Genomic DNA, 8,634 nt, shown 5'->3' on the forward strand with positions numbered 1-8,634 from the left:
TACACACTCATACTAGCAGGCATATACAATTATTCTAGATGATTCCATACCTACATGGATACCTCAATAGGACAATAGGATTGTGTGGTAGTTTGAATAAAAATGGCCCCCATAGGTCCATAGGGAGTGGCACTATTAGGAGTGTGGCCTTGTTGGAGAAAATGTATCACTAGGGGGTGGGCTTTGAGATCTCAGAAGCTCAAGGCTGGCCAGCCTGTCATTGTCACTTTCTGCTGCCTGCAGATCCAGATGGAGAACTGAGATACCTCTCCAGCATCATGTTTGCCTGTTGCCATGCTTCCCATACCATGAGGATAATGAACTAAAACTCTGAACTGTAAGCCAGCCCCAATTAAATGTTTTCCTTTATGAGAGTTTCTGTGGTCATGGTGTCTTTTTCACAGCAATAAAACTCTAACTAAAAAAGATTGTATACTTTATTTTTAGTAGCTGTGTAACAGGCCATCATTATCTGGCCTTAGTTATAATTACAGAAAATGAAATGTCACCAAAATGTACAGAAAAGGCTTTCTATAAAATGAATAGTCTGGGCATAGTGGGAGAGCTGGCCCTGGTGGCACAGGTACAGGAGAGCTGACGAGCTGACCAACTCAGCTACCACCCAGGCCCGGATCCAGGTCTTTGAGTGGACCCACCCATCTATGAACTGCTGGAGCACATGAAGGGGTGGATCCTGCCAATCCAAAGCTGCAGGATCTCCATGACAAAGGGCAATAACAGGATATTCAAGATGAGTCCTCCAATACTGGAGGATCCAGTATTGAAAGTGTAGCAGAAGCCAGAGGCCTCAAACCAGACCAATGACTCATTGCAACGAACATTTGTAAGGAACACTATTTAGGCAAAAGGTTATTCTGTGTGACACACCGTGACATGCTGTAGCTTCCATGGTGAGATGCTTTTGGTTTGTTTTTGTTTATTTTTATTTTTTTATTTTCTTTTTGTGGGGAGGTTTCAAGGGTGGAAGGCAGATATGAAAGGATGGAGAGATGAGTGGGATTGGGGTGCATGCTGTGAAATTCACAAATAACTAATAAAAAAGTAAAAAAAAAAAAAGAGTCCATAAAGTGAGTCATGTATCTTGTCATGGTTTTGATATAAAAATATCACCTACGTGTATTTGGCCCTAATGTGATGACACTGTTTGGGGAGACTATGAAAGTTTTTCAAGAGCTGGCTGAGCCAGGCATAGTGGTGCACATCTTTAATCCCAGCACCCTGGAAGGCAGAGGCAGGCAGATCGCTGTGAGTTTGAGGCCAGCCTGGTCTACAAAGAGAGCTCAGGACAGGCAAGGACAGCCAAGGATACACAGAGAAACCCTGTCTGGAAAAAACTAAACAAACAAACAAACAAACAAACAGGAGAGAGAGAGGGAGAGAGAGCTGGCTGACAGAAAATTGATCACTGGAGGCAGACGCTGAAGTTCATAGTCTGGACTTCCTTCTGGCCCCGGTCTTTCTGCTTCCTGGGTCATAGAGATGTGAGGGGTCCTGACAGCACCCCCACCGCCATGCCTTCTTCATGAGGGACTGTATCCACTATAAACCCTTCATCTCTTAAGCTGCTTCCATCAGGTCTTTTGTCACGGAGATAGTATGAATAACGGATGCAGATCTGTCTCCTATAGCAACATGGTAATAAAATTCTTAACTGGAACGTTAAGAATTTAGCTTAACATACGATTTAAGCTCAGACGTCGTGAGGTGAATAGAGGGATGGCCCTCAAAGCTTGCATACCCTTCCTTGGAACGTCTGTGTGTATTATGAGCATCTCTCCCACTCATGCCCAACTCCCAGAACAAAGTGTGCTCATAGACATGATGCAAACATTTCTCAGCAACATTCATTCAGTTCCGAAGGAGCTCCCAGGGGAATCCAAAATTAATTCCTGAAGAGCTTGTTCAAATCTAGACGTGATTTTTTTTCCTCTTTCAAAATTTGTCACATCTCTTTGTAGTTAACAGTCAACACTGTGGCTGCCTTTTTGTCTGTGAGACTAGGTAGGGAGAATTGAAAGAAATATTTAGCAACTGACTCACGAGGCTCACGTAAACCACCATCCACCCCTGCTCCTTAGAACTCCATCCCACAGGATGCCTGTCTCTACTTACTGACTAACAGTTGCAATATGAGCAAGTTACTTCTGGGGATTTTGTAGAAGAGTAAAGAAATCGATACAGGCAAAGCGTATTAGAGCTTGGTATCCAAGATGAGGGCCTGTCTGAAGGCAGTGGGAACATAACAGTCACTGGATAGGTCACTAGAGACTGCTTACTTCCTCTCCCCAAGTTGCCTCTCCATGGCTCCCAACTCTCCTGAGGGTTGGCTTTCTCTTTCATTAGTTTTAGTCACTTTCAAGCCAATGACTCTAAAAATCAGTCTGTTGCTCTCAAGTTTCCACCTCATTCTAGTGACTAGAACTTCCATTTCAACCTAGCTCCACCTTAAGTAGCACCTCATCCATTTTCCTGTCTGCTTCCCTAGGGTCCTAAGCCATCATCGGTCTTTGCCACCCTCCCTCCTATGCCTCTCACATGCTGAATCAGTAATCAGGTCCTGCCAGTTTTTCCTCTTCAAGGCTCTTAAATCCCTTTATAGCCTTGCCTCTCTGAGTTCACCAAATGGGGTCAGATCCTCATTATACCTCATGGGCTCCGCGTGCTTCCAAGTGTGTCTTCCTCAAATCCAGTATCTTCTGTCTCCAATCCCTGCCTAAAACTTGCAGTGACCTTTTGCTGCTACTCATTTAGCTTCCAACCATGACTCCAGAGCCTTCCCTGATCTGGACCCAGCACATACCTCTGACTGAATACACCAGCACATCCTGACATGTCTATAAAATACCACATTTCAGTTCCATGTGAGGGCTGAGGCTGCCCCCTCTGCTTGTAAGACCGTTGACTCAGATCATCTCCTCTGTTAAGCCTTCTTTGGTCCTCCTTTCTCTCCAGCTGGATAAGAATTTTTCCCCACTGTCTGCCTTTTCTTTTGTGTAGCAAATCTTTGACCTTTGCAGAACTTACTTTTCTCATGGTTGTAAAAAAATACCTACAGATGCAGCTTCATGGGGTGACGAGTTTGACTAGAATATATTAGCTATAACACATGAATAGATTAATTTTTAAAAAGAAAGAATAGGTACACAAACACAACTCAAGAAAGGTTTATCTTCACCCGCAGTGTTAGGTACAGACGGTCAGGGTAGGGAGGTCAAGGCAGCAAGCGCCTGGAGCGGCCGGTCACACAGGATCTGTAACCGGGAAGCAGAGAGAAACAGACTCGGAAGCTCAGCTCGCTCTTTTCTTTTTATGCAGCCTCCACTCCAGCCTGTAGCGCCATCCGTGTGGGTGGATCTTCCCATTTCAACTAACATAATCGAGACTCTCCCTTGCAGACAGACCCGGAAACTTGCATAATTCTAGATCCTGTTGAATCGATGATTGATATCAGCCATCAAACTTGTTACCTAATGCTATAATAATGTGTCTCCCCACCAGACCGCTGAAGGTCAGGAAGTCCTACGTCTCATCCACTTTTGTATTGTGCTTGATATTAAGTACCTGGCATTTAATGCAGAGGTGTGAAATAAATGGCTCTCAACCGAGTCCCCCTGAGACAGTACCACTTGACACAAATTAGTGTCAACTAGTGCATGGTCCCTAAGGTGGGAGGAACGCTTCAAAGTCTAGGAACACTACAAGGCAGCAGGGAAGTCCCCTGTGAGCTGCAGGAAGCATGCCAGCCTGTTGGAGCCAGGGAATTGGGAAAGACATCAGGATTAGCCTGGGGGAAGCTCAGCTGAGGAAGAGAACAAAGTAAGGACACATCACAGAGTCTGACAACCACCTCTCTGTGTCACACGGCTCTGGGCTACGCACTGCCACACCAAGAGAAGGGAAAGTGAGATGGTTAGTCACTTGTTCAACACACACTTTTGGAGCAACTTGTTTTGTTTGAGACAGGGTTTCTCTGTGTAGCTCTGGCTGTCCTGGAACTTGTTCTTTAGAGTGGGGCTAACCTTGAATTTAAGAGATCTATCTTCCTCTGCCTTCCAAGTACTGGGATTAAAGGCATATGTCACCACTGCTCAGATATTTTTGGAGCTTCTAGCATGAGGAAGGCATTATTAGATCAGGCTCTAGAGGAGAGGATGTAGCGATGAGTCAGAAATGTCTGCCCCTGTCTTCATTGAGATTAGCAGGTCGGTGGAGAGAGGAAAGGAGAGCAAGCAGATCCATCAGTGTATGTGGTCATAAGAATGTGATATGGAGAGAGAAAATAGTGGGAGGAAGAAAAAAAAAAGTCTCTTCCAGGATTCTAAGACTATGGTTCTAAGCTGAGGTTGGTCAGGTAAGAAGGATGAGGGAGGTAGAATCTTGTTTTGTTTTTCTTTGGTTTGTTTTTTGAGACAGGGTTTCTCTGTGTAACCTTGGTTGTCCTGGACTTGCTTTGTAGACCAGGCTGGCCTCATACTCACAGAGATCCACCTGTCTCTTTCTCCCAAGTGCTGGGATTACAGGTGTTTTAAGAGGCCAGTGAAGCCTTCAAAGCCCAAGTGAAGTGAGGGAGGAGAGAGCAGGGGGCAGATTCTTATCCAGAACAAACATGAATGCTGGCCAGTCTTGCTTCTTTCTCTAGAGACTATGAAGATGGGATTCTTACAACAGCTGCAATAATTGCAGCTGATTGGCCAGTCATTTAAAGTCTTAGAATGTTCACAAGCAATTCTAACTCTGAAGGTTATGGTTAACATAGAACGGGCCTGAGGCTCACAGGGTTACATGCTCTGAACAAAGCCAGGAGTGGGAAAGCAGTGGCTCATGTCCAACGCCTTGCCTTCTTCTCCCACCCAGGGAAATGAGAACAAGAACGCTAGACTTTTCTAGAGACAAGTTACTAGTAACAGTTCCTGAAACTCCTTTCCTAAAAATTACTCAAATCCAACCACTGAAGCCTTTTTTGTTTGTTTTGAGACAAGGTTTCTCTGTATGACAGTCCTAGCTGTCCTGGACTAGCTTTGTAGACCAGGCTGGCCTCACAGACACCTGCCTGCCTCTGCCTCCCGAATGCTAGGATTAAAGATATAAGCCACCACAGCCATCTTACTGAAGCCTTTTTTGCGTTTTTAAAGGAAAAGTAGCTATCTGGGCAGTGGTGTCACACACCTCTAACATCCCAGCACTCAGGAGGCAGATACAGGAACTCTGAGTTGAGGCCAGCCTGGCCTACAGGTAGAGTTCCAGGGCAGCCAGGGCTACACAGAAAAACCTTGTCTCAAAAAAACAACATAAATATCAGTTCCAGAGAAAGAGGCATCAGATCCCCTGGAACTTAAGTTATTAATGACTATGAGCTTCCATGCAGGTGCTGGGAACTGAATCAGGTCCTCTGTAAGAGCAAAAAGGGTCTTTACTGACAAGTCATCTCTCCAGCCCTAGAAACCTTTCTTACTAGGAAGATTTAATACTTCAGGAGTGTTCAGCCAGATTTAATGTTAATCTTACCACTATCTGGAAAGATTTTGTTTGCTTATTTATTGCCTCAAACTCACTATGTAGCTTGAACTTCTGATCTTCCTACCCCAGTTTCCTGGAGCTAGAATTACCAGGCATGCACCACTATGCTCACGTGGTATGCCCAGGTTGGGGTTCAGCCTGGGGCTTCGTGAATGCTAGGCAGGTATAGATTAACTGAGTCACATCTCCAACCTCACTTCCAGGGAGAAGTTCATGTGCTAATAAAGGCATGTCTGTACCTGTGTAATGCCAATCATCCATCCTTCTGTTCCATACATGCTTCCGCCATGTGGGTTTAACAATCGTATGCCTCTTCATTATGAATTTCATGAACGGACAGTGGTGATCCAGGATGTTCATAAAACCACAAGAAACATTTGTTTTGTCCTAGGCTTCTCCCTCCTCCAGGAGAGATATGCTTTGCTTCGGCAGTCACTGTTCAGGAACCCCCATGGAGGATCTGTTCAAAGGGCAACAACAACAAAAAATTTCCCCAGAGACTGTGGCCATGCACCTTTCTTTCCCCTGCTTTACTGGGTCCTGGACTGGCTCCCACCATCAGTCAGCTTTTGCCCACCTCGCTGCCTCCAGCTCTGCCTGGTAGTAGTCTCCCTGTGTCTCCTGACAGTTTCAGGTAGCCTCCAGCCTCCTAGTGATCTTTATTAAGTCACTTTGAAAGAAACGAAACAGATGAATATGGACTCTGAGCTGTGCCCTTTCTCTTGACCTTTAGACATTGAGAAATACCTTGGCCTCATAGCTATACACTGTCCTCTGAACAAAGGCTGGGCCCTGGAGGGCGGGGCTGTGGTCTGGGTACACAGCTTGAGTACTAAGTAAATACAGGATTTTCTGGGCTTTCTGTGGGAATTCCAGCTCTTAGAACATACCAGGTAAGGGTCTAGAGATATGGCTGGGTTGGTAGAGTGTTTACCTAACATGCACCTCATAAACTGTATAGGCACACACCTGGAATCCCAGCACTTGGAAGGTAAGAGGATCAGAAGTTCAAGGTCATTCTTGCATCCTTGGCTACATATCAAGTTTTGAGGACAGCCTGGGTAGAGACCTTCTTAAAAAAAATATAATAATATAGTATGTGATACATAAATAATTTCCCATACAAAATGTATCTAGGGACCCAGCGACTCAGCCCATTGACCCAGATAGTTACAAAGACTATCAGAGGGCAGAGATCTTCACCTGACACTGGATATTCTAGCTTTTCCAATAGGCAAATAGGGTGAGGAAGATGGGGTTAAAAAAAAATAGGTCGAGGTTGACATGGAAGGCTAGCATTCATTAGCCCCTAAGGGTCCTGGAGATCAAGGATGAGTAGGGAAGGTAATTTCAAGAATTTCAGGTATTTGCTAGCACCTCAGGTTTGGCAGGTTAAAGAGATATGAAGGTCAATCTTGCACAGCTGTCTTTGGCACTTGTAGCCGCCCTGGGGTGGAGTAGAAGGCAGAGGCATGTGACTCAGCATATAAATACAGCTAGCTGTCTACCTCCTTCTTTCTTTCTGAAAGAAAACATTTAATTGGTGGCTTGCTTACAGTTTCAGAGGTCTAGTCCATTATCATCACGGCAGGAAGCACAGCCGAATGCAGGCAGGTGCTCGAGCTGTAGCTTGAGAGCTACATCCTGATTCATAGGCAGAGAGAGAAACTGTCCAGCTCTTTCTACAAGCACATGCAGAGTCAAACTGACCCTGCTGCTCTTTGGACATGAAAGCCCCTCTGGGTTGGTGTCTAACCTGTGTCTCCATGTGACCTTTCTTGCCCATCACCTTCTATTTATCTTCTAGACAAAAATTTCTGTGTTTTCCCTCTGTTCCTCCTGGGCTACGGTATGGAGAATTCTTATCCTGGTGCTTCCACCTCAGAATGCATTTAGTTCCATAAGACACAGTGTGGTATCCTCAGACCAGATGAAATAGTCAATAAGACCCGTATAGTGTGGCCTACGGAGTCTGTCGTTTCATTTTTCTTACCTCTTTAGGCAGTCAGGGAACAGACAAGTATGAGGCAGGTCTCCGAGACACAGCTGGCATTAGGAAAGCTTCAGATAAATGGAAAACTTTGCAAAAGACTCAAGAGATTGGGGGAAAGCATTGTTGACATTTGTTTCAGGAACTGCCCCAACCAAACAGAGAGCTTGTCCAAGAGCAAGCTAAGCAACTGTTACTTATTTTGTAACAGCGGATGGGTGGATAAGGGGCCACCACCATCACACTGCCCCTTCAAACTAAGCTTGCTTTATATTTTTTTCTTTTTAAAATATTACTTACAGTTTATTAACTTTGTATCCCAGCTGTAGCCCGCTCCCTCATTCCTTCCCAATCCCACCCTCCCTCTGTCATCTCCTCCCTGCCCCTTTCCAAGTCCACAGATAGGGGAGGTCTTCTCCCCTTCCATCTGACCCTAGCTTATCAGATTTCTTCAGGACTGGCTGCAATGTCCTCCTCTGTGGCCTAGCAAGGCTGTTTCTCCCTCGGGTGTGGGGGCGAAGTCAATGAGCCAGCCATTGAGTTCATGTCAGAAATAGTCCCTGTTCCCCTTACTGGGAACCCACTTGGATACTGAGCTACCATGGGCTACATCCGATCAAGGGTTCTAGGTTATATCCATACATGGTCCTTGGTTGGGAATTGCTTTAAATTTTTTATTTTATTTTTTATCTTATGTGTATATTTGTATGTGTGTGTATGTATTTGCACATCACAACACACACGTGTTCTTGCAAGGGAACCAGTTTTCATTCCCAGCACCTATCTAATGTCTCACAGCTATCTATAGCTCCCATTTCAGGAGATATGATGCCCTGATCTGCCCTCTGCACAAACATGGTACACATATATACACAAAGCCCCAACACTTACACACATAAAATAATCTGAAAAAAAGTCAGGTGATTAATTACTTTCCTGTCTGGCCATTATGGGGTCCACAGGTCAGGGCCATCTAGAATTTATAGAAACAAGTTCATTTACTTCTAAAAACCAAATTTCTGTGGTTACTGGAATTGTCCCAGTTCAACCAAAAGAAGTTTGGCAAAATCATGTGGCCCTGGCTAACAGGTTATAGGATCAAATTC

At 44.9% G+C, this 8,634-nt stretch overlaps 1 long non-coding RNA gene across 1 annotated transcript; it reads right to left on the reverse strand.

Annotated features, from left to right (window-relative positions):
* Positions 1-3,170: 3,170 nt before the first annotated feature.
* LOC129674018 (uncharacterized) lies at positions 3,171-6,203 on the reverse strand. Its single transcript, XR_008719760.1, has 3 exons — positions 6,116-6,203; positions 5,778-5,998; positions 3,171-3,447 (listed from the first exon to the last, which is right to left on the reverse strand). It is a non-coding gene; the product is annotated as an uncharacterized LOC129674018 (long non-coding RNA).
* Positions 6,204-8,634: the final 2,431 nt, after the last annotated feature.

Source organism: Psammomys obesus, unplaced genomic scaffold (assembly GCF_907164565.1).
Source record: "Psammomys obesus unplaced genomic scaffold, mPsaObe1.curated_primary_1811, whole genome shotgun sequence".
NCBI classification, from domain to species: Eukaryota; Metazoa; Chordata; class Mammalia; order Rodentia; family Muridae; genus Psammomys; species Psammomys obesus.